Consider the following 24838-nt stretch of genomic DNA (forward strand, 5'->3'; position numbering starts at 1 on the left):
AAGGTGCTAAAAATATATGATGGAGAAAAAACAGCCTCTTCAAAAAAAAAAACTGCTGGGAAAACTGGTTAGCAGTCTGCAAAAAACTGAAACTAGATCCATGTTTATCACCCTATACAAGTATTAACTCAAAATGGATCAAGGACCTTAATGTCAGACCTCAAACTCTAAAGTTGGTACAGGAAAGAGTAGGAAATACTTTGGAACTAACATGTATAGGCAAGGACTTTCTTAATGGAACCTCAGCAGCTCAGCAACTAAGAGATAGCATAGATAAATGGGACTTCATAAAACTAAAAAGCTTCTGCTCACAGAGTGGGAGAAAATATTTGCCAGCTACACATCAAAGGACTGATAACCAGAATATATAGGGAATTCAAAAAACTAAACTTGCCCAAAATTAATGAACCAATAAAGAAATGGGCAACTGAACTAAACAGAACTTTCTCAAAAGAAGAAATTCAAATGGCAAAAAAACACATGAAAAAATGCTCACCATCTCTAGCCATTAATGAAATGCAAATCAAAACCACACTAAGATTCCACCTCACCCCTGTTAGAATGGCCATGATTAGAAACACCACCAACAACAGGTGTTGGCGAGGATGTGGGGAAAAAGGAACTTTTATATACTGCTGATGGGAATGCAAACTAGTACAACCACTCTGGAAAAAAATTTGGAGGCTTCCTAAAAATCTAAACATAGATCTACCATATGATCCAGCAATACCACTCTTGGGGATATACCCAAAGGAATGTGACACAGGTTACTCCAAAGGCACTTGCACACCCATGTTTATTGCAGCACTATTTACAATAGCCAAGTTATGGAAACAGCCAAGATGCCTCACTATCGATGAATGGATTAAGAAAATGTGGTATTTATACGCAATGGAATACTACTCAGCCATGAAGAAGAATGAAATCTTATCATTTGCAGGTATATGGATGGAACTGGCAAACATCATCCTGAGTGAGGTTAGCCAGGTCCAGAAGACCAAAAATCGTGTGTTTTCCCTCAAATGCAGACTTTAAATCAAGGGCAAACACAACAAGGGGATTGGATTTTGATCACATGATGAGGTAAGAGCACATAAAGGAGGTATGAGGATAGGCAAGAACGCCTCCCCCCAAAAACCTAGATAGCATTTGATGTCCTCAATGCAAAGGAACTAATGAAGAAACTTCCAAGCAACAGAGGCCAATAGGAGAAGGGGACCAGGAACTAGAGAAAAGGTTAGTTCGAGAAGAATTAACTTAGAAGGTAACACATATGTACAGGAAATCAATGCGAGTCAACTCCCTGTATAGCTATCTTTATCTCAACTAGCATAAACCCTTGGTCCTTCCTATTATTGCTTATACCCTCTCTTCAACAAAATTAGAGATAAGGGCAAAATCGTTTCTGCCTGGTAGCGAGGGCTAAGGAGGGGGAGAGGGAGGGGGCAGGTGGGGAAGGGGGAAAAGTGACCCAAACATTGTATGCACAATTGATTAAAACAAATAAAAAAATTTCAACCAAGCTTCTTAAACAAGGGGAAAATACTATTCCAAGAGAGACATACACACAGAAAACACACAAGTTGTACTACAATGAGGGCAGAAATTCTATAGACATTGAGATCTTTAGTGTGTACACCAACTGAGAGAAAAACACCATGACAGACTCAGAAGTGTTGATTCAACGAATCAGGTCCATTGGCATTTAGGAAAGGAGACCCACAGACCTCTCCTGTTCCAAAATGAAGAAACCAGATGTGGAGGCCGAGGCCTGTAACCTAGCTAGTTGAAAGGTGGATACAGGAAGACCATGGTGTGAGGTCAGCCTGAGAAAAGTTACTGATACCCTACCTCAATAAGGACAAGATGGGCATGGTGTTGCATGCCTGTCATCACAGCCTCCCAGGAGGCAGTGAGGGGAGGATTCCAAGTTGCAGGCCAGCCAAACAAAGTTATTATTAATATTTATCAGAAAAACGAACAAAAATGTAAAAGACTAAGGCAGGACTCAAGTGGTACAGTGCTGGCCTAATGGGCAGAAGGCCTTGACTTCAATCTGAAGTGATGCAAAAGACAAAACAACAAAAAGAAACTCCACTAACAACTCCTTTCAGATTTATTTATCAAAAAAAAAAAAAAACAAGGAAAACATACACATTTTTCTGACCTTCACTGAGGAGTTTAAATTGAATGGGAACTCACTGATGGCCTACTCCCATGAAATGGACAAAATTTTTGTAGGCACAGTAAACTCACTGATAACAACCAAAAAGATCCAAAGCATGGCCAACACATAAACTTGGGCTCAATTTGTGACAGGAAGACATTTCTCTCTCTAGAAAATGAGAGCAAAAAGAACTAAGAAACAAAACCAAATTGGTGTGACAGAGGCACTGTAACTGGCCAAAACATCTTGCCCCACAGGCACACTTACCAAGGGATGGAGACTCAATGGGTGCAGGTGTGAATGGTTAAACAGTGAACTCTATACTCACGTGAGCTAAATAATGCACCAGACAGTACCAAGCTCCCCAGAGATGACCCTTTCCCAGAACAAGCAGCACACTGCTCTTCATTTACCAACAGAGTGACATTTGGATGGGAATACCTAACACTACCACCAACATACCAGACTCCACTGAGCAAAGTGTGGTACCTGGGTATGACAAGGATGATGAGTTCAAATTTTAATACTTATCTTCAGTTTTCCAAAAATTCATATTAGATTATCATCATATATCCACCCACATTCTTTGTTCTTAGAAATTAGAGAAAGAAAGAAATTAGAGAGACACTTACCAAAATCATCCTTCTACTACCATTCAAGGAAACACACTGCATACAATCCAAGAATTGCAGATGTCTCTGGGTATCTACAGAATGCAGGTGCTCTGACTATACTAGCTATCCTTCCTAGAGCCTAGGTGTGCAGAGGAACATAGATGTGATTCAGAAAAGAAAACAGATGCTCAGGTCCCCAGGATAATGCTCTCATCATATTGTGCTGTAGTGTAGCACTTAGTTGCATCTTCTTGAGTGTTTCCTGAGCAGTCTTCTCAGGGTTGTGTGTACAAGGCACATAATCACAGAGAGCTCATCATGACACAAATGAGCATGGACCTATAAGTTTGCAACAATGCCCTACTCACCACAACTAAACTCAGATACAGAAAGATGTCCAGAGTTACAAATGCACTGTGAAGCCTTTGACTTTAGTCTGCTTCATGGCCAAAAAACCCGAGAACTGCAGAGTTACACAGGGTAATATGAGCTATAGTGCAATGGTAAAAATGTTGCATACAACTCTAGAAAGTCTCCCTGGTAGAAATCCAAGCAACACAAATACACTCACCTATCATCATACCACCTCAGCTGACACTGCACTAAGCACAGCCGATGCTAACACCTGCTTCAACACTTTTCCAATACACTTCTCTGTCATCCCCCACCTGCACAGACTTAATCTGGAAATGGTAAAAAGACATAATCTGGCACATGTGCACTAATGAGATTCCACAGCAAAAGCCTTCCTGCACAAGGGCATCTAAGTGCAGAGGCTTGTGGCCTCCTCACTCTTTCTGTCTCTCTATATTATGCCTTCAGAAAGGACTAAGAGAACATAACCCCTCCCAGATGGGCTGTCCAAGATAACAAGAGGCATGCCTAATCCCAATCACAGTGGTATCACATGCAGGTGAATGTAAGTTTAGAGAGCATTGCTAAGAACCTTGGCAATCTGCCTCCTGACACCAAATGGATGTCCAATGGCTCACTAAAACAGATGGAATGTAGACTAAAGAAAACACTGATAGAGAAATATGGGCAATATACACTCTCTATCTCCCACTCCTGCCAATCCACACTATTCATACCTTTGCATCCCCCATGATGTCAATACACTGGGCAGACACACCTTCTGTCTCTTCCCTTGGGGCACTAAGTCCCAAGGTTTACCCAGTAATGAATAACCCACACTCATTGGACCTTATTGCTGGAGAACCATCAGTCTCCAAAAATGATCACAAAAGCCAAAGGATGGCCAATGTGTATTCTCAAACACCATTCCCACTCCCATTCTTTTTCTGGGGAATGAGGGAAATCTAAACACTAAGAGATTACATCAAAAAGGGCTGTACAGATCCACCTGACAGCCACAGTTTCCTATGCCACTACCACACACACCAAGGTACACAGGCACATTTAACACCCAGCCCTTAGGATCAAACAGAAACTAAGACCCACCACAAGCTATATTCTGAAACTATCAGGACCAAGCTTGCAGACCCAGAATTTTCCTATGGCAAACTGCAAACTACTACTCCACCCTACCTCTATCCCCCATGTCTCCAGTCCTTGGAACAATGTGCTGGACACCTCAGTTCAATGACAATGATGACGGTTTAGAATTTTCACTCATTTTGTTCAGCTTTCCAAGGAATGCATATATGAAGGTCATCATTGATCCATGCACATTCTTCATTAAGAAATCTGGGCATTAGAAGAAAAAGAGAGACTTACCTTCATCAGCCATCTACCACCATTCAAGTAAGCCATGGCACACACATCGTGGGAATTGCTAATCTCTTTGGGGAATCTCAGAAGGACCAGAATCGATCCAAGGCCATGCCACCTGGCAAGTGCACATAAAAAATAGGGATGCTTCAGAAAAGCACATATATAGCAAGGTTATGAGGCCAGTACCATTTGGCCTACAGCATATTTTCTACTTTGAGATGGCACATCCATCAGCTGTTCAGGCAGTCTACCCAGCCCCTTTGTCTACTCAGGAATAACATTAATTGACAGTATATCATCACACACAAAAGAGCACTAACCTTGAGCCTCTCAGACAAATCCACATCTGCATTAGTGCATAGAAATACCTATGGAGCTCACACACTGCACAAGGATACCTTTCACTTCTTACTGGTGCTCTTCACCTGAGAACCCCAGACAACTGATACAGGATTCAACAGGGATGCACAGTCATGCCGTGGACAGGGCACTAGAGTGTACTGGGAACATCCAAGGCACATTGACTCTATAACCTTCCCCAGTCATACGGCCAATGCACCATACACTTTCCATCATACCACTAAACTTGGTACCTATGGGATGCTGGACTAAAGAGAGTGATGTTCAACACCCTTGGCACCAGTCCAATGACAAAAGACTTTTCCTCATCTCTCCCCTGCACAGACCTATTGTGAAAAATGGAAAATATGACATCTATTGGGGTTTGTTCACCCTCAGTTATCCAGGGCAAAATGTTTCCTGTTCAAGGTAAACCTAGGTCTGAGACTTCTGGTCTCTTCACACTTGCTATCTTTCTTTCTTACAACCTCAGGAAACAGAGAAACAGGAATCTGACCCCACCTGGATGGGTGGTTCTGGATCATCCCACGACAGTGTAGAAGAGACCACTACAGTGGATAATATTTAGTTGCTGTAGTCTTCTGGAAGGATTTTGCACAGCACCCTGGGAATTTGTCTACCACATCAGCCATGAATCCTACCCAACATGGTATATGGAAACATCACTAACCAAACCACTTACAAGTGCATAGTGTTAATAAGAGGACCAATTTCTCTCATTTCCACCTGTGCTGGCCCTTGCTATACACCCTTTTCACATTTCTCAACAATGTCCATACACATGGAAAGACAGAACTTTCTGGCCTCCCTCTGGAAGCCAAATCTAAATAGCCACCCCCAGAACTGTACCCCATGGCTGCGGTGACCACAATCTCTTATGAAAACCAACTGGAGCTCCAAAGGAGGCCACATATTGATTGGCCTAGGGCTCCATTCCCAACCAGGAGTATACGTTTCCCTTGAGGAGACAAAAGTACTAGGCCATGAAGGGCCAAAGCATGCAGATACATGCTACCAGCCACCCCTTCCTGGACCACAGGCACAATCATTGTCAAATGCAAGGATCTGGGTGTGCCTGGCTGGGACAGTCTCACAGTCATCTGGATGCTTAATACAGGTACAAACTTCCCCATCAGCCCTTAAGGCCTAGACACAGGCATTTGCACATGGTAAGTCCCCACCCACTCCTCCTCTAACAGCCTGGCAGTGTCCTCATGAGATTATGGAGGCAGCCAGCCCCCACCCACAACTGTAGTTCTTGTTGGAGCAACAATGTGCTGGACCTCAGTTTGATGAAGATGAAACTCTGCTCTCCACAGCAATATCAGATTGCTGCAAGACCTCCAGACCCTAAACAATGTAGGAAGAAGTCAATGATCTCAGGGTCTGGCTTGAGGACAGAAAGTCCTAGCACGGGAGCCTTGGAATGGCAAGGAGCTCTAGGGAGTTACACTGTGGAATGCATGCCACAATGTGAAATCCAGTCTCCAAAAATTTTCCATAATGTTCCTTGGTTCAAGTCCAAGGAACACAAAAACAACCTCCTGTCATCATTCCACATCTGTGAACACTACAGTAAGGATACTGCAGTAAGGAGAGCATATGCACATCACCTTTGACCTGACCCTATCAGGACAGCCCTTTTCCATCACTCCTGACCTGCAGAGATCTATTCTAGAAACAGACAAATAACATACACTGGCATATATGCATTATTAGGATTCCAGAGCAAAAATCTTTCTGTTTAACGGTAGCTTAGTGAAGAGGTTTGTAGCCTCTTCACCCTTGCTGTCTCTCTACATTGTGCCTTCATAAAGGGCTAGGAGGAGAAAATTACCACTGCTGGATGCATTACTCAAAGGCTTGCCTGAACCTTGATCACATTGCACCATATCCAGGTACACATATGCTTAGGGAGCATTTCCAAATGGACCCTGGCAATTTGCCTCCTGACACCAACTGGGTGTGTGATACAGCAGAGGGAATGCCTGATACAGCAGAGGGAACTGTTAACCAAAGAAATGACTTATAGATACAGGCAATACATATCCAGCTATCTCTAACTCTATTTCTATCTTCTATTCCCATAGGCCCACACTAGCCACACCTTTTCTATCCCTAGGATGTCAATACACTGGGTAGGTAGAGAGATTGTCTGTGGCCTCCTTTGGATGCTAAGTCCTAAGGGTCACCCAGTGATGAACAACCCATGCTCACTGGACCCCATCACCAGGCAAATCTCAGTCTTAGATGATCATGAAAATCAAAGGAGAGCTAAGGAGTGTTCTCATACTCCATTCCTGATCAGGTAGATTTGTTCTACTCTGAATCCCAAGAGGTTACAGCCAAAAGGGCAATACAGATCCACACTGATGGCCATATCCTCTTGTCCCACCTATACATGCATTAAGGCAATCAGGCACATTGTGCACCTGATCCTTCTGGTCAAACAGAGGGTAGGACCTCACACAAGTTATACTCTACAACTGTCAGACCCAAGCATGCAGAAATAGAATTTTCCTCTGTGAACTACTACCTACTCCTCTGTAACAATTAGCAGGGTCCCATCTAGGAATTTGTAGCACATGTTCCCAGCATTTGTCCCTCCAGTCCTTGTTGGAGCAATGTGATGGATCTCAGTTCAACGATGACGATGATGGTTTAGAGTTTTTCACTCATTTTGTTCAGCTTTCCAAGGAATGCATATATGAAGGTCATCATCGATCCATGCACATTTTTTTGTTCCAGGAATTAAAAAACTTGGGCATTAGAAGATAAAGAGAGCCTTACCTTCATCAGTCATCCACTGCCACTCTAGTCAACCATACCACATGCATCCTGGGAAATTGCTAATCTCTCTGGGGAATCTCAGGAGGGCCAAGAATTCTCACAAGCCCAGGGAATCAGTCCAAGGCCACGCCATCTGGCAAGTGCAGACCCAAAATAGGCATGTTTCAGAAACATGCATGTTTTCAGAAGAACACAAATGTATCATGAGCCCAGTGCCATTTGGCCAACTGCTTTTTTCTACTATTGAGATGTCAGCTGTGCAGGGAGTTTACCAGGCCCTGTGACTACTGGAGAACCACATTTGTTGACAGTATACCTCACACATAAAGAGTGCAGGGACTGAGACCTCTTGGCCAGACCCACTCTCCACATCTGTACAAGTATACAGAAATACACATGGAGAATGGACACTGCACAAAAATACCTTTCCCCTCTTACTGGGGTTCTACACCTGAGAATCTAAGACAACCACCATAGGACTCAATGGGGATGCACAGTCATGCCATGGGCAGGGCACCAGAATATTCTGAGAACATCCAGAGCACTTTGACTCTCCCCATTGACAGGCATGTGGCCCCAATCACAGGACCAGTGTCTCATATCTTTCCATCAAGCAATGAAATGTGGCACTTAATGGCACACTAGACTAATGGGAGTGATGACCAATACCCTTGGAACCACCAAATCTCAAAGGATTCTTTATCACCCCTCCCCAGTACAGACCTATTGTGACAAATGGAAAATATGATATCCATTGGGATATACCACACATAGTTTTCCAAGGCAAAATGCTTCCTGTTCAAGGGAAACCTAGGTTTAAAACTTCTAATCTAGTGAGAGGACACATATCTCAGTCACTCCCACCTATGCTGGCCACCATTGCACACCCTTTTGATATTTCTCAATGATGTCCACAAATACAGAAAGCAGACAGATCTTTCCTGTCCCTTTCTCTGAGAATATATCAGAATGGCCACCCACTGAGGGCAAACCACCCAGAACTGGCCCCCATGGCTGCTGCTACCACAATATCTGATGACAACGTACAAACAGCTCCAAAGGAGACCTGTCTCTCTTGAAGGTATTAAACCTTAAGACGAAATGGCCAAAATGACTACAGATGCATGCTATTAGCTTCCTCTTCCTGGGCTAGGTGCCCAACCATTGTACAGATGTTGGTGATCCTGGACTGAAGGGTATCATAGTCACTGGGACACTCAATTCAGGTATGAGTTTTGCCTGCCAGTCTCAAGGGACCAAACCTGGGCCTTTGTACCAGCTCAGTCCCCTCCTACTCTTCTTCATAGAGTCTCCCTCATGTGACCCATGGGACTATGTAGTAGTCTCCCTCACCCATGTAACTGTAGCTCCTGTGGGACCAATGTGTTGGACCTCAGTTCAATGAAATCAATGATGGTATAGCGATTTCACTCATTTTGTTCAGCTTTCCAAAGAATGTACTTAAGAAAGGCACCATCAATCCAGGCACACTCTTTGTTCATGCAAACTAGGAAGCTTGGTTTGGTAGGGCAAAGAAATGCTTACCAAGATCATCTATCCATTGCCCTTGATGGAAACACGTGTCCCTGGAATGACCAACTACTCTGGGTGTAGGCAGACATGCAGGTGCTCCTGCATCATGAGGGAGTCCCGCCTAGGACCTGGGAAATGGCAAGGAAACACAAGCATGGGTCAGAAAACTCCAGTATTACCAAGGGCTTGATGGTAACGTTTTCACTGAATTGTGCCCAATCTTTTGCTTAGTTGCTCCAGTTTGAGGTGTTCTTAGGCAGTAACCCCATTCCATGTTTGTACAAGGCACAGCTTCATGGAAATGAGCAGTGACCTAGAACAAAACTCTACCCTGTACAGCTGCAATTGGGTGCATTAAGACCTCTAGACACTAACAACATAGTAGGAAGCCTCTGATATCTAAGTCTGTCCCAAGGACAGAAAACCCAAGGTGGGAAGCTATGGAATTGCACAGAACCCTGCAGAGTTACACTGTGGATGGGGCACAACAGTATAGCATCTAGTCCTAGAAATCCTCCATAATGAAAGACACCAGGTTGAAAGACCCCAGGTCCAAATCCAAAGAACACCAAAATACCCTCCTTTCATCATACCCTACCCATCAATAATACACTATGGGCACTGCACCAAGACCACCAGATGCCCACTGCCTTTTCTGACATTTTCACAACAGCGCTGCTCCATCACCCCTGACCTGTAGAGACCTAATCTGGTAATGAACAAATAATGCACTGGCGTATATGCACTATTAGGATTCTAGGGAAAAAACCTTTCTGTATGAGGGCATCTTAGTGCAGAGCCTTGTGGTCTTCTCACCCTTGCTATCTCTCTACATTAAGCCTCATAAAAGGCTGAAAGACAAATGCAACCCCTCCTGGATGGGCTGTTCAAGGCCAATCCAAGAAATGCCTGAACCTCAACCACATTAAACCATGTTTGAGTGTGTGTAGGCTTAGAGACCATTGCCAGTAGATCCTGGCAATTTGCCTCCTGATAATAACTGCTGTCCGACACCTGACAATTCAGGAGAAATGTTCTCTAAGAAAATCAATTATAGAGAAATACGGGCAACATGCCCCCACTATGTGTAGCTCTTCCTTTTCGATCACAAACTCTTATTGACCCATGATAGTCACACGTTTTGATGCCCCAGGATGTCAATACACTGGAGAGACAGTGAGACCCTTTATGGCTTCCATCAGGAAGCTGAGGGTCACCCAGTGAAGAACGACCCATGCTTACTGGACCCCATCAACAAAGGAACATCAGTCTCTACAGATGATGATCACAAAAGTCAAAGGAGGACAAAGGTGTGTTCTCACACTCCATTTCCAATTGAGAAGACCTTATTCTCTCTGGGGGATGCGGGATTAAAACTTTTAGGGTTACAGCCCAAAAAGCCGTGCAGCTCAATGCTGCCATTCGTGTCCTCTAGTTTCACATACACATGGACCAAAGCAAGCAGGCACATTGTACACCTGGCTCTTCAGGTCAAAAAGAGGCTAGGACCTGCCACAAGCTGTACCTTGCAATAGTCAGGCCCACACTTCCAGGCCCGGAACTTTCCTATGGTGAACTACTAACTACTACCAACCAGCAGGACCTGCTCTGGTTCCCTCTGTACTGCATGTTCCCCACTCCTATCTCCAGTCCTTGTTGGAGCAATGAGATGGACCTCAGTTCAATGACGATGATGAGAGTTTAGTTTCCACTCATTTTGTTCAGCTTTCCAAGGAATGCATATGTGAAGGTCATCATTGATCTATGCACATTTTTTTCCAGGAATTAAAAAACCTGGGCATTAGGAGAAAAAGAAAGCTTTACCTTCATCTGTCATCCACTACCATTCAAATAAAACATGCCACATGCATCCTGGGAATTGATAATCTCTCTGGGGAATCTCAGCAGGGCCAGGAATTCTCAGAAGCTCAAGGAATAAATCCAGGGCCATTCGACCTGGCAAGTACAAACCAAAAATAGGGGTGCTTCAGAAAAACACAAATTCAGCAAGATTATGAACCCAATACCATTTAGCTAACTATGCTTTCTGCTACTATTAAGATGGCACCCATCAGCTATTCAGGAAGTCCACCTGACCCTGTGTCTATTGGGGACATTTGTTTACAGTATATTGTCACACATAAAAGAGTAGGGACTTAGAACCTCTTGGCCAAACCCACTCTCAACATCTGCACTAGTGCACAAAAATACCTATGGAGCATGGACACTGTACAAGAATACCTTTCACCTCTTACTGGGGCGCTACACCTGAGAATCCAAGACAACCACCACAGGACTCAAAGGGGATGCAGTCATGGCATGGGCAGGGCACCAGATTATTCTAAGACCACATTGACTGTGGTAATTCACCCCACTGATGGGCATGTAACCCCAATCACAGGGCCAGTGCACCATATACCTTTCCATCATAACACTAAACTTGGCACCTATGGAATTCTGGACTAAGGGGAGTAGATGTCCAACACCTTTGGATCCAGCCAAATTGCAAAGGATTCTTCATCACCTCTCCCTAGCATAGACCTATGGTGAAAAAAATGGAAAATATGACATCCACTCAGGTATGTCCACCCACAGTCTTCCAGGGCAAAATGCTTCCTGTCCAAGTCTGAGCCTTCTGTTCTCCTCACCCACCCTTGCTATCTTTCCTTCTTACACTCTCAGAAAAAGGGGAAACAGGAGTCTGACCCCATCTTGATGGGTGGTCTGGACAATACCACAGCAGTGCAAAAGAGACTATCACACTTGATAGTACTTGGATGCTGTAGTCCTCAGGGAGGATTTTGTGTGGTACCCTGGAAGTCTGCTTCCCCAAATCAACCATTAGTCCTAACCCTGACATGGCACATGGAAATGTCACTAACCAAACCACTTTCAAGTAAACAGTGTTAATGAAAGGACACAATTCTCTTTCACTCCCACCTGGGATGTCCCCTGATAAACACCCTTTCCACATTTTTCAGTGATGTCCATCCACAGAGAAAACAGACAGACCTTCCTTAGCCTTCCCTCTGGGAACTAAATCTGAATGGGCACTCCCCAGTATTGAACCCCATGGCTGTGGCCACTGCAATCTCTAATGATGACCAACTAGAGTTCCCAAGTAGAGCCATGGTATGGACTAGGACTCCATTCCCAACCAGGAGTACCTATCTCACTCAAGGAGTAGAGGGTACTAAGTCATAAGACTCAACAGCCAAAATGGCAATCCAGAAGAACACTATCATCTGTCCCTTCCTGAGCCAGAGGCACAGTTTCCTCCTACTCCTCCTCAAACAGCTGGATGGCAACCCATGTGAACATGTGGCAGCTGCTCTCACAAATAATGGTACTGCCTGTTGGAGCAATGAGCTGGACCTCAGTTTGATGATGTCAATGACGGAATAGAGTTTTCACTCATTTTGTTCAGCTTTCCAAGGAATGCATGTATGGAAGTCATCATCGATCCAGGCATACTCTTTGCTCATGCAACTAGGATTCACAGTTGCTAGGGCAAAAAAAGGTGCTTACTGAGATCATCTATCCACTGCCCTTCAAGGAAACACACCACATGTGACCCCAGGATGGCCAACCATTCTGAGAATACTCAGGTGCTCCCACAATGCCAGCAGTCTCTGCTAGGACCAGGCCACCTGGGAAATGAACAAGAAACACAGGCATGTATCAGAAAACAACACATTTTCCCAAGTCTTGACGATAATTTTCTTGCCATATTGAGCCCAAGTTGAGTGCTTAGTTGCTCCTGCCTGAGGTGTTCTTTGACAGTCCTACCTACCATGTATGTACAAGGCACACCTTAATGGAGAGTGTATCATCACCCAAAGGGTTATTGAGCTAAAACTTCTCACCAAAGGGTTGTTCGACAGAGTCACAATTGGGTGCAGTAAGCCCTCCAGATTCTAAACAATGTAGTAGGAAGCCACTGATCTCTGGGTCTGGTTCAAGGACAAAAAACCTTAGGTAGAGAGACATGGAACAAGGAGCCCTGAAGTGTTACACTGTGGAATGCATGCTGAAGTGTAGTGCCCCAGCTCTGGAAATTCTCCATAATGAAAGTCCCCTGGTCAAATCCAAGGAACACCAAAACAACCTCTTTTTGTCATACCACCTCAGTCAACACTACACTGCACTGAAGATACCACATGCCCACCACCTTTTCCTGACCCTTTCACTCAGTCCTTTCCCTTCAACTCCACCGGCAGAGAACTAATCTGGAAACAGAAAAATGACATATACTGGCATATGTTCACAGTTAGGATTCAAGGGCAAAACCTTCCTGCAAAAGGGCAGCATGGTGCAAAGCCTTTGGCCTCCTACCTTTCCAGTCTCTCTATGTTAGCCCTCAGAAAAGGCTAAAGGAAGAAAATAACCCCTGCTGGATGGGTTATTCAGGCTGACCAAGGCATGCCTGAATGTCAGTCATACTGCACTATATTCAGGTGCACACATGATCAAGGAGCATTGCCAATGGATCCTGGCAATTTGCCTCCTAACACCAACAGGCAATTCAATGCCTGACATAGTAGGTGGAATGCTCACTTAGGAAATCATTTATACAGAAATATGGGAAATACACACCCAGTTATTTCTAACCCTCTCTTTTTCTATCTCTTGTTCCTAAAGACCCACACTACCACATCTTTCTATTCCCCTGGATGCTAATACACTGGTCAGAGAAAGAAAGACTCTTTGTGGCTTCCCTCAGCTGCTGTTCCAAGGGTCACCAGTAATGAATGACCCACACTCACTGGACCACAGCACTGCGGAAACCTCAGTCTCCATCAATGATGATCACAAAAGCAAAGTGAGGGCCAAAATGTGTTCTTCATCTCCATTCCCAATGAAGTAGACCTTTCTTAATGGGAGGTGTGGCTCAAGTAATAGCACACCTGCTTTGCAAGCATGAAGCCCTGAGTACAAACCCTGAACGAATCAAACATAAAAAAATAAGACCTATCTTTCTGGAGGATGAAGGACCTAAACAACACAACCAGAAGGGCTAAGCACATCAATAATCATGGCCGTTCAGTAGACGCCAAGGCATGCAGGCACTCTGGAACACTGACTAATGCAAGGCCGCCAGAGACAGACCCCAAGTACAGAAACTCACATCCTCCCAGCCAGTTCCCATGGAAAAGCACCATCAAAGTCCAGATGTTCCTAGGCATATCACAAGATGTGGAAAAAAGAGAATGGCTAAAAGAAAATTGAAGTGAATAACATGAACGTGCTTTGACATCTCAGAGCTGAGGACTCTAACTGTTCTGCTTTAAGGGCTTCAAGCCCAAGGGATAGCTCCATATTAGGATTGTGTGGCTTGATGGATTTGAGTGTCAGAGGCACACAAATATAGATGGAGATAACATGCAACAAAACACAACATGCATTCCAAGGAAAGTGATGCTGCCAGGCACCTCACCCAACCTATACACTATACGGATGATTTCACTATTTGCAACACCTTATCTATGCCAAACATTCATGATATACAATCTCACACCACACACTAAGGGCCATAAGAGGAGTCAACCCTGGCTGAGAACACTGGAAATCCACAGAGCAATAGCAGATCAAACATTAGAAGCTTGGGGTAATTCTTACCAGACTTGGACATGCATGGACACAGGGGGCAACGGAGACATACAGCTTGATTCATGCCTCAGGCACGGGGAAGGTAGACAAGGTCCTTACAGTGGAAAGCAGGGCTCCAACGCTCCCTCACACTGTGAAGAGCAGAAAACCAAAATACACTATTGAGTAAAAAAGGAAAGAACAGGCGTCACCACATCATCGCTCCAGTGCCAGCACTTCGTGGACCAGTCTACTTATCTTCCATTTGTGAGACCAACACAATCTGAAGAAAGGGCAAAAGCACTTCTACCTGTGTAGAACTGAGAAATGAGGAGGACCTGCAAGTAGAGTGATATCAACACTCACGTCACCCATCCTGTATTCTTATACAGAACATTCATTCTTTGCCTACGCCTATCTGCCCCAAACTCTCAAACCACAGGCTAGGGGACACAGCCCTGCAACAGACACAAAATGACCCAGCGAGGCCAAGGTACTCACAGGCCCGAGCTCTGGAAGGGGGTGCACTTTGGGGTTAACAGGCCAGGAATAAGCTCCCCACTGGCCCATGTGCTCCAAGGCCCTGCAAATGAGAGTTCAGGTGGCCACGTCGGGCAACGGGGGATGTGCAACCGACACCTCGAGCAGCCCAGCACACAAACTCAACTAACATAGGGTGCAGCGGCCCCATTTGATGGGGGCAAAGGCCACTTGGACAACCCTCCCGGGTGCGAGGAAAGCGAGTGCGGGAAGAAGTCGGGCCTCGCTCCTACAGCCCCTGGGAAAGGCAACGTGCTGGACCTCAGTCCCGATGAGAACGACGGTTATAGAGTTTTCACTCATTTTGTTCAGCTTTTCCAAGGAATGATTTTGGGGGACTCATCATCGATCAAGCACGTTGCGGGCCGCTTCACCCGGGCAATGCCTGCCCGCTGGGCACTGGGCCAGCCCAGGAGTTCGAGGACAGTCACAGCACCCAGGACCAGCCAGGGACGCGCCACCAGCTGAAGCCCAATGTCCACTTTGACAGTGGAATGCAGTGGGACAAGAGCGGAGCGTGGAGGCGGAGGGACTGGCAGCTCTACAAGACCCCAAAGGATTCAGCACCAGGGGCAAAGTCAGGCTTACCATTCCTCAGTGATGCAAAGGCATGGGACCCCGCTGGCCACAACGCTCGCGGCCACACCTCGTGCCTCAGGTCCTCGGGAAAGTGGGTCGACTTCCAGCCGGGCAGAGCGCAGGGCTCCTGCGGTCTCCCCCTGGGGAGCGGAGAGAGATCATACACACAACCGAGCACAGCTTGAAGGGACACATGTCACCCGTCGGGGTCTTGCCACGGCTGTGGCACTCACATCTGCCGCTCCTCCACTTGTGTTACACATGGAGGCTGCCACCGGGACGAGGACACCTGTACCCACGGTCCGCAAAGGGACGTGAAATGCCTGGGGGTTGGCGTGGGAACTGGGGATGGCCCACCACAGAAACTGGACCAACCGTCACAGGTGGTCTGGATCAGCCTCTTTGCTTACGTGGCCCTGGCTCCCCGTGCATGCCTCGCACCTCCAGGACATGTGCCCGTCCCCGGGGAACCTTGGGGGCTGGGGGCGGGGGCCACACACATTTACAGGGAGGCTCCCTGGGATGAGATGCAGCATGCCCTCCAAGGACGGTTATGTTGCCAGCCACCTCACCCATCCTGTACCCACTCCCCAGCCCTTCACCCTTTGCCACACCCTGTCCGCTCCAAACCCTCAAGCCACATGCAAGGGGAACCCTGCCCTGCTGCACACAGAAAATGACCCGGCCAGGCAAAGGTCCTCAGAGGCCCGAGCTCTGGAATGGGGTGTGCCTTGGGGTCAACAGGCCAGAACTAAGCTCCCCGCTGGCCCATGTGCTCCAAGGCCCTGCAAATGTGTGAGGTCAGGTGGCCACGTCGGGCAACGGGGGCTGTGCAACCGACACTCGAGTGACCCAGCACCCGAACTCAAGTATCATAGGGTGCGGCGGCCCCCTTTGGTTGGGGGCAACGGCCACGCGGACAGCCCTCCCGGGTGCGAGGAAAGCGAGTGCGTGAAGAAGTTGGGCCTCGCTCCTACAGCCCCTGGGAAAGGCAATGTGCTGGACCTCAGTCCCGATGAGAACGACGGTTATAGAGTTTTCACTCATTTTGTTCAGCTTCCAAGGAATGTTATTTTGGGGAGTCATCATCGATCCAAGCACGTTGCAGGGCGTCTCCCCCCAACCTGGGGCACAGGCCGCGGGCTTGCGCGTAGGGTTGGGACAGATGGTGGTGGGGGTCATCCCAGGCCAAGGAGGACAGACCCTCACCCGACCACGTATGCCTCTGGGCGAGTCCAGCAGCCCTGGACGTTCCCAGGGCCCAGGAGACTCCGGGGAAGCGCCCCCGACTAAAGCTCATGGCCACTGGGACCCTGGAATGCCGCAGGATGGAACTGGACCATGGAGGCAGAGGGACTGGCAGATCAAACGAGCCACCACTGGTGCCAAGTAATGCTTACCTGCCCGCGCAACGCACCGGCATTCGGGCCGCACGGCTTGCGGCCTTACTTCGTGCCTCGGGGCCCTTGGGGAAGGTGGACGACATCCTGCCCTGCCGACCGGGGTGGGGGGGGGCTCCCGTGCTCTCTCCCCCTGGGAAGTGTAGAGAAATCAAACACGCCACTGAGTAAAGAAGGAAGGCCCAGGCACCAGAGCAGCTGCCCTCGCAGGCCGGCACTGGCTCCATCCGCTTCTCCCTCACCTGTGTCCGCCACAGAGTCTGACAACGATGGAGGGTGAAAGGCACTCGGCCCTCTGTAGGCCTGAGGAACGTGCGGGGCGTTTGAGCGAGTGTGGGGCCTGGGAACCGCATGTGACCGAAAACTTGCCCCGACCATCACCCAACCAGGGCCTCCCACCAGCCCTAAGACCCACTTCAATGTCTCCAAAGCCACACAAAGGGATTCCCCAGGGTTTGCCCCGTGTCCGCTCCAGACTGGAAGGCCACCCGGCCACCCGAAGGAACTCAAGGCCTGAAGGGCTCTGCACCCAGAAGCCCCCGTCCTGACACCGTCCTGCAGGGGGTCAACGGGCCACACCTGGGACCCCTTTGGCCCACCTGCTATAAGCCCACGTGGCTGTCGTCTCTGGTATGCATGGGAGGCTGCGGGCGGCCATGCGACTAGTAATGCAACCACGCAGGCAGGCCCAACACCCAACTCTACCAAGATGCGGTCCCGGTGCCATATTGAAGGGGGTAAGCACCCTGGTGACACCCCGAGTTGAGGGGTCGGATGCAACGTGAGGACGTGAAAGTTGTGTGTCCGTCCTCTACTTGCCTGGGAAAGGCAACGTGCTGGACCTCAGTCCCGATGAGAATGACGGTTATAGAGTTTTCACTCATTTTGTTCAGCTTTTCCAAGGAATGATTTTGGGGGACTCATCATCGATCAAGCACGTTGTGGGCCGCTTCACCCGGGCAATGCCCGCCCGCCGGGCACTGGGCCAGCCCACGTGTTTGAGGACGTTCACAGCGCCCAGGACCAGCCAGGGACGCACCACTGGCTGAAGCCCAACATCCACTTTGACAGTGGAATGCAGTGGGACAAGAGTGGAGCGCGGAGGCAGAGGGACTTTCCAGTCCCTCTGGGCTCTACCAGACCCCAAAGGCTTCAGCACCCAGGGCAAAGTCAGGCTTACCGTCCCTCAGCTATTGAAAGGCACCGGGGACCCCGCTGGCCAAACCGCTGGCGGCCACACCTCGCGCCTCAGGTCCTCGGGAAAGCGGGTCGACTTCCTGCCGGGCGGAGCGCTGGGCTCCCGCGGTCACTCCCCCTGGGGAGTGGAGAGAGATCATACACACAACTGAGCACAGCTGGAAGGGACACGTGTCACCCATCGGGGTCTTGCCACGGCTGTGGCGCTCACATCTGCCGCTCCTCCACTTGTGTTACACGTGGAGGCTGCCACCGGGTCAAGGACACTTGCACCCATGTTCCCCGGAGGGACATGCCATGCCTGGGGGTCGGCGTGGGAACGGGGTATGGCCTACCACAGAAACTGGACCACCCGTCACACTACTGAGGCGTGCGAACTACCTCAAAGGCCTCGCCGATGACAGACCGCATGTGGCCGCTAAGGGCTCTGCCACCAGGGGCGATATCTAACTCAAGTCAAACTTGTGTCCCGCAAAGGTACAGGCGCTCCTCGGGGTCCCAGGAGAGCCCGAAGACCCTACGCGCCCCGGCGTGGCCCGAGGTGAGAATGACAGCACCTCCCAAACAACAGGAGGAGCTGTGGGTACACCCTTGAATGTGGGATCAAAACAGAAGGTGCTGGGGTGACCCAGGGTACACGGTGACAAGACGCTCACCCACGGAGGCCCCCGGGGATCAACAATGGCAGTGGGGAGTGGCCCCCCTGCCTGACACAGACACGAGGGAGGCTCTCCGGGACGCGGAAGGCGGCAAGTGGAGAACAAGCGCGCCCCAGCCCTCAGCCGGGGGACAACCGGCCCTCACGCCTGCCCTGGACGGGCGCAAGGAAAGAACGGCGCAACCAGCCCGCTCGTTGATCCCAAACCTCCAGCTAAGGCTTAGAAGCTCGGCCTCCATGGGCAGCCCCCAGCACTCGGACGCTCAATGGCCGCCCAGGTAGTCACCCCGGGGAAACTCCTTCCAAACCCACGGGTCTCCACACAAGCCGTGGCCCGTGGCATGGCCTGGCACAGCTACAACAACCCGGGCTATCCAGCGCAGGTGGGCTGGATCAACCTCTTTGCTCACGCGGCCCTGGCTCCCCGTGCATGCCTCGCACCTCCAGGACATGCGCCCGTCCCCGGGGAACCTTGGGGGCTGGGGGCGGGGGCCACACACATTTACGGGGAGGCTCCCTGGGACGAGATGCAGCATGCCCTCCAAGGACGGTTATGTTGCCAGCCACCTCACCCATCCTGTACCCGCTCCCCAGCCCTTCACCCTTTGCCACACCCTGTCCGCTCCAAACCCTCAAGCCATGTGCAGGGGGACCCTGCCCTGCTGCACACAGAAAATGACCCGGCCAGGCCAATTTCCTCACAAGCCCGAGCTCTGGAATGGGGTGTGCCTTGGGGTCAACAGGCCAGGACTAAGCTCCCCGCTGGCCCATGTGCTCCAAGGCCCTGCAAATGTGTGAGGTCAGGTGGCCACATTTGGCAACGGGGGCTGTGCAACCGACACTCGAGTGACCCAGCACCCGAATTCAACTATCATAGGGTGCGGCGGCCCCATTTGATTGGGGGCAACGGCCACGTGGACAACCCTCCCGGATGCGAGGAAAGCGAGTGCGTGAAGAAGTCGGGCCTCCCTCCTACAGCCCCTGGGAAAGGCAATGTGCTGGACCTCAGTCCCGATGAGAACGACGGTTATAGAGTTTTCACTCATTTTGTTCAGCTTCCAAGGAATGTTATTTTGGGGAGTCATCATCGATCCAAGCACGTTGCAGGGCGTCTCCCCCCAACCTGGGGCACAGGCCGCGGGCTTGCGCATGGAGTCGGGACAGATGGTGGCGGGGGTCATCCCGGGCCAAGGAGAACAGACTGTCACCCACCCACGTATGCCTCTGGGCGAGTCCAGCAGCCCCGGACGATCCCAGGTCCCAGGAGCCTCCGGGGAAGCGCCCCTGACTAAAGCTCATGGCCACTGTGGCCCTGGAATGCCGCAGGATGGAACCGGACCATGGAGGCAGAGGGACTGGCAGATCAAATGAGCCACCATTGGCGCCAAGTAATGCTTACCTGCCCGCGGCGACACACCAGCACTCGGGCCGCACAGCTTGCGACCTTACTTCGTGCCTCGGGGCCCTCAGGGAAGGTGGACGACGTCCTGCCCTGCCGACCGGGGGTCTCCCATGCTCTCTCCCCCTGGGAAGTGTAGAGAAATCAAACACGCCACTGAGTAAAGAAGGAAGGCCCAGGCACCACCGCAGCTGCCCTCATGGGCTGGCGCTGTCTGGCTCCGTCCGCTTCTCCCTCACCTGTGTCCGCCACGGAGGCTGACAATGACGGAGGGCGAAAGGCACTCGGACCTCTGTAGGTCTGAGGAATGTGCGGCACGTTTGAGCAAGTGTGGGGCCTGGGAACTGCATGTGACTGAAAACTTGCCCCGACCATCACCCAACCAGGGCCTCCCACCAGCCCTAAGACCCACTTCGATGTCCCCGCGCACATGGCTGCTGAAGGGTCCGCCCCTGGTACTGGTGTCTGTCTCAAGCCAACTGTGTACGGGGCCACGACCAGGCCACACGACCCTGGGGATCCCAGGGTTATGGGCACCATGGCAGGGCCCAAAGTTCCCATGAAACCCAACGTGTCCCAGCTGGAAAAACGAGAGCATCTCTGAACCAACGGGAGGTGGTCTGGCCGCGGGCCTGCCTGGGGGGTTGGGACAGAGGGTGGCGGGGGTCATCCTGGGCCCAGGAGGACAGATCCTCACCCGCCCACGTACGACTACGAGTGTCATCCCTGACAGAGGAGCGCTGCTCTCTTTCCTGACCCTGTCACCACTGAAGCTCTGTGGGTCGGGGAACGCGTCAGGCACAGGGCAATGGCACCTTAACTGTCCGGTGGGCAGGCACGGCCCTCACGCCACCCCTGGAGAGCTGCGACGTGACCACGGTCCAGCCGTTCCGCTCGCTGCCCCGGAAGGCTGCCTAGGGGATGAGCTCGGCCTCCCGGGGGAGCCCAAGCACCCGGACTCACAAACGCTCCCCGCGGGCTACCCTGGGGCAGCCCCATGCACACCCGCCCAAAGCTTTCCTGACAAACCACCGGCTACGGCGACGCCGGAGATGGCTAAAAGATTCTCGGGCATTCCGGAGCCACAATCCTGGTGCACATGGCCCCACCTCGGCTCTGCAAACCCCCACAACCCTCCAGGACACGCACCCCTACATGTCCAGACCTGGGTTCGTGGGGGGACACTCAAGTCAACGGTCACCATTCCGGGGGACCAGATCCTGCATGCACCCGAAAGGCAGCGGGGCCAGTAGCCTCCTCTCCCGTCCTGGACCCCCGCCCCCAGACCTTCACCCTTTGCCGTACCCATTCCACACCAACCTCCAAAGCCACACAAAGGGGTTCCCGAGTGTTTGCCCCGTGTCTACTCCAGACTAAAAGGCCACCTGGCCACCCGAAGGAACTCAAGGCCTGAAGGGCTCTGCACCCAGAAGCCCCCGTCCTGACACCATCCTGCAGGGGGTCAATGGGCCACACCTGGGACCCCTTTGGCCCACCTGCTATAAGCCCACGCAGCTGTCGTCTCTGGTATGCATGGGAGGCTGCGGGCGGCCATGCGACTAGTAATGCAACCACGCAGGCAGGCCCAACACCCAACTCTACCAAGATGCGGTCCCGGTGCCATATTGAAGGGGGTAAGCACCCTGGTGACACCCCGAGTTGAGGGGTCGGATGCAACGTGAGGACGTGAAAGTCGTGCGTCCGTCCTCTACTTGCCTGGGAAAGGCAACGTGCTGGACCTCAGTCCCGATGAGAATGACGGTTATAGAGTTTTCACTCATTTTGTTCAGCTTTTCCAAGGAATGATTTTGGGGGACTCATCATCGATCAAGCACGTTGCGGGCCGCTTCACCCAGGAAATGCCCACCCGTCGGGCACTGGGCCAGCCCACGTGTTTATGGACATTCACAGCCCCCAGGACCATCCAGGGACGCGCCACTGGCTGAAGCCCAATGTACACTTTGACAGTGGAACGCAGCGGGACAAGAGTGGAGTGCAGAGGTAGAGGGACTGGCAGCTCTACCAGACCCCAAAGGCTTCAGCACCCGGGGCAAAGTCAGGCTTACCGTCCCTCAGCGATTGAAGGGCGCTGGCGGCCACGCCTCACGCCTCAGGTCCTCGGGAAAGCGGGTCGACTTCCTGCCAGGTTGAGCGCTGGGCTCCCGCGGTCACTCCCCCTGGGGAGTGGAGAGAGATCATACACACAACTGAGCACAGCTGGAAGGGACACGTGTCACCCATCGGGGTCTTGCCACGGCTGTGGCGCTCACATCTGCCGCTCCTCCACTTGTGTTACACGTGGAGGCTGCCACCGGGTCGAGGACACTTGCACCCATGTTCCCCGGAGGGACGTGCCATGCCTGGGGGTCGGCGTGGGAATGGGGTATGGCCTACCACAGAAACTGGACCACCCGTCACACTACTGAGGCGTGCGAACTACCTCAAAGGCCTCGCCGATGACAGACCGCATGTGGCCGCTAAGGGCTCTGCCACCAGGGGCGATATCTAACTCAAGTCAAACTTGTGTCCCGCAAAGGTACAGGCGCTCCTCGGGGTCCCAGGAGAGCCCGAAGACCCTACGCGCCCCGGCGTGGCCCAAGGTGAGAATGACAGCACCTCCCAAACAACAGGAGGAGCCGTGGCTACACTCTTGAACGTGGGATCGAAACAGAAGGTGCTGGGGTGACCCAGGGTCCACGGTGACAAGACGCCCACCCACGGAGGCCCCCGGGGATCAACAATGGCAGTGGGTAGTGGCCCTTCTGCCTGACACAGACACGAGGGAGGCTCTCCGGGATGTGGAAGGCGGCAAGTGGAGAACAAGCGTGCCCCAGCCCTCAGCCGGGGGACAACCGGCCCTCACGCCTGCCCCGGACGGGCGCAAGGAAAGAACGGTGCAACCAGCCCACTCGTTGATCCCAAACCTCCAGCAAAGGCTTAGAAGCTCGGCCTCCACGGGCAGCCCCCAGCACTCAGATGCTCAATGTCCACCCAGGTAGTCACCCCGGGGAAGCTCCTCCCAAACCCATGGGTCTCCACACAAGCCGTGGCCCATGGCATGGCCTGGCACAGCTACAAGAAACCCGGGCTATCCAGCGCAGGTGGGCTGGATCAACCTCTTTGCTCACGCAGCCCTGGCTCCCCGTGCATGCCTCGCACCTCCAGGACATGCGCCCGTCCCCGGGGAACCTTGGGGGCTGGGGGCGGGGGCCACACACATTTACGGGGAGGCTCCCTGGGACGAGATGCAGCATGCCCTCCAAGGACGGTTATGTCACCAGCCACCTCACCCATCCTGTACCCGCTCCCCAGCCCTTCACCCTTTGCCACACCCTGTCCGCCCCAAACCCTCAAGCCATGTGCAGGGGGACCCTGCCCTGCTGCACACAGAAAATGACCCGGCCAGGCCAATTTCCTCACAGGCCCGAGCTCTGGAAGGGGGTGTGCCTTGGGGTCAACAGGCCAGGACTAAGCTCCCCGCTGGCCCATGTGCTCCAAGGCCCTGCAAATGTGTGAGGTCAGGTGGCCACACTGGGCAACGGGGGCTGTGCAACCGACACTCGAGTGACCCAGCACCCGAATTCAACTATCATAGGGTGCGGCGGCCCCATTTGATTGGGGGCAACGGCCACGTGGACAACCCTCCCGGGCGCGAGGAAAGCGAGTGCATGAAGAAGTCGGGCCTCGCTCCTACAGCCCCTGGGAAAGGCAATGTGCTGGACCTCAGTCCCGATGAGAACGACGGTTATAGAGTTTTCACTCATTTTGTTCAGCTTCCAAGGAATGTTATTTTGGGGAGTCATCATCGATCCAAGCACGTTGCAGGGCGTCTCTCCCCAACCTGGGGCACAGGCCGCGGGCCTGCGCGTGGGGTCGGGACAGATGGTGGCGGGGGTCATCCAAGGCCAAGGAGGACAGACCCTCACCCGCCCACATATGCCTCTGGGCGAGTCCCAGGAGCCTCCGGGGAAGCGCCCCCGACTAAAGCTCATGGCCACTGGGGCCCTGGAATGCTGCAGGATGGTACCGGACCGTGGAGGCAGAGGGACTGGCAGATCAAATGAGCCACCACTGGCGCCAAGTAATGCTTACCTGCCCGCGGTGACGCACCAGCACTCGGGCCGCACAGCTTGCGACCTTACTTCGTGCCTCGGGGCCCTCAGGGAAGGTGGACGACGTCCTGCCCTGCCGACCGGGGGTCTCCCGTGCTCTCTCCCCCTGGGAAGTGTAGAGAAATCAAACACGCCACTGAGTAAAGAAGGAAGGCCCAGGCACCAC

At 51.3% G+C, this 24838-nt stretch overlaps 11 non-coding genes across 11 annotated transcripts; all 11 read right to left on the reverse strand.

Annotated features, from left to right (window-relative positions):
- Positions 1 to 4368: 4368 nt before the first annotated feature.
- On the reverse strand, positions 4369 to 4465 carry LOC141419325 (small nucleolar RNA SNORD116). The gene has a single exon (XR_012444113.1). It is a non-coding gene; the product is annotated as a small nucleolar RNA SNORD116 (small nucleolar RNA).
- A 3041-nt stretch (positions 4466 to 7506) lies between these two features.
- Positions 7507 to 7602, reverse strand: LOC141419320 (small nucleolar RNA SNORD116). Its single transcript, XR_012444108.1, has one exon. It is a non-coding gene; the product is annotated as a small nucleolar RNA SNORD116 (small nucleolar RNA).
- Positions 7603 to 9053: 1451 nt separating this feature from the next.
- On the reverse strand, positions 9054 to 9148 carry LOC141419327 (small nucleolar RNA SNORD116). The gene has a single exon (XR_012444115.1). It is a non-coding gene; the product is annotated as a small nucleolar RNA SNORD116 (small nucleolar RNA).
- A 1721-nt stretch (positions 9149 to 10869) lies between these two features.
- Positions 10870 to 10962, reverse strand: LOC141419326 (small nucleolar RNA SNORD116). Its single transcript, XR_012444114.1, has one exon. It is a non-coding gene; the product is annotated as a small nucleolar RNA SNORD116 (small nucleolar RNA).
- Positions 10963 to 12569: 1607 nt separating this feature from the next.
- Positions 12570 to 12664, reverse strand: LOC141419316 (small nucleolar RNA SNORD116). Its single transcript, XR_012444104.1, has one exon. It is a non-coding gene; the product is annotated as a small nucleolar RNA SNORD116 (small nucleolar RNA).
- A 2920-nt stretch (positions 12665 to 15584) lies between these two features.
- Positions 15585 to 15679, reverse strand: LOC141419324 (small nucleolar RNA SNORD116). Its single transcript, XR_012444112.1, has one exon. It is a non-coding gene; the product is annotated as a small nucleolar RNA SNORD116 (small nucleolar RNA).
- A 1228-nt stretch (positions 15680 to 16907) lies between these two features.
- LOC141419317 (small nucleolar RNA SNORD116) lies at positions 16908 to 17001 on the reverse strand. Its single transcript, XR_012444105.1, has one exon. It is a non-coding gene; the product is annotated as a small nucleolar RNA SNORD116 (small nucleolar RNA).
- A 1143-nt stretch (positions 17002 to 18144) lies between these two features.
- LOC141419321 (small nucleolar RNA SNORD116) lies at positions 18145 to 18239 on the reverse strand. The gene has a single exon (XR_012444109.1). It is a non-coding gene; the product is annotated as a small nucleolar RNA SNORD116 (small nucleolar RNA).
- A 1922-nt stretch (positions 18240 to 20161) lies between these two features.
- LOC141419318 (small nucleolar RNA SNORD116) lies at positions 20162 to 20255 on the reverse strand. Its single transcript, XR_012444106.1, has one exon. It is a non-coding gene; the product is annotated as a small nucleolar RNA SNORD116 (small nucleolar RNA).
- Positions 20256 to 22295: 2040 nt separating this feature from the next.
- On the reverse strand, positions 22296 to 22390 carry LOC141419322 (small nucleolar RNA SNORD116). The gene has a single exon (XR_012444110.1). It is a non-coding gene; the product is annotated as a small nucleolar RNA SNORD116 (small nucleolar RNA).
- Positions 22391 to 24278: 1888 nt separating this feature from the next.
- Positions 24279 to 24372, reverse strand: LOC141419319 (small nucleolar RNA SNORD116). Its single transcript, XR_012444107.1, has one exon. It is a non-coding gene; the product is annotated as a small nucleolar RNA SNORD116 (small nucleolar RNA).
- Between the last annotated feature and the right edge of the window lie 466 nt (positions 24373 to 24838).

Source organism: Castor canadensis, chromosome 19 (assembly GCF_047511655.1).
Source record: "Castor canadensis chromosome 19, mCasCan1.hap1v2, whole genome shotgun sequence".
Taxonomy (NCBI): Eukaryota; Metazoa; Chordata; class Mammalia; order Rodentia; family Castoridae; genus Castor; species Castor canadensis.